The 763-nt window shown below is 42.1% G+C and overlaps 1 protein-coding gene across 1 annotated transcript in view; it reads left to right on the plus strand.

Moving 5' to 3' along the window:
- Window positions 1-763, plus strand: part of ME1 (malic enzyme 1, NADP(+)-dependent, cytosolic) — a 129,384-nt gene that overhangs the window by 91,299 nt on the left and 37,322 nt on the right. The gene's annotated exons all lie outside the window — the stretch shown is intronic.

The following is a 763-nucleotide window of genomic DNA, read 5'->3' on the forward strand; positions in this document are numbered from 1 at the left end:
TTCACTTCACTTCACTTCACTTCACTTCACTTCACTTCTCCTCTCCTCTCCTCTCCTCTCCTCTCCTCTCTTTTCCTCTCTTCTTCTTATCTTCTCCTCTCTTCTTCTTCTCTTCTCTCCTGTGATGCTTAAAAGCTACAAAAATGAGTCTTAATTAGGGTACCAGAGGGGAAAACAGTGTATCACCTTTCCTGGGTTACTTGTTCAGTACAGGTCACGTTTTCCCGTGAGTTTCCTCAGCAGGGGTTTCTGTGAGCTGTCTTTGCTCTTAACTTTTTCCCTCTCGTTTATGCCTCATGCTTTATTTAGGTGTTCACTCTTCAGAGTTTGTTGTTAGTAGTTTTCCCATATAAGTTGTTAATTTCAGATCTTTAAATGTCAAAGCTTAAGTCTGGACTACACTTTTCTCAGGTTTTTTGTCACTGCAGTGAAAACAGCTCCACTATTCACAACAAAGCTTGCTTCGTGAATGTCACCCTGTTTCAGTTCTTAAATTGACAACTCAGTTAAATATCCCTCTAATTTTCTTTGCAGTCTTAGGGCTGCATTCAATTTTAGAGGGAAATTATCCCCCTGACTCTGCTTTCCCATCTGAATCATTTGTAGCAGCTGGCAAGAGGAGAAGCTCTAGGATGGGAAACATCAGCAAGGGGAATTCCCCTAGTGCTCACTCTGTATGTACAGTCTTCTTGTCCCTTCCCTCCTGAGAAGAAAGGCAAGCATGACTAAAGCTTGGGTTGCCTTATTTGCTGTCAGGGAAAGA

This window comes from Chaetura pelagica, unplaced genomic scaffold (genome assembly GCF_000747805.2).
Source record: "Chaetura pelagica isolate M959 unplaced genomic scaffold, ChaPel_1.0 scaffold170, whole genome shotgun sequence".
Classification (NCBI taxonomy): Eukaryota; Metazoa; Chordata; class Aves; order Apodiformes; family Apodidae; genus Chaetura; species Chaetura pelagica.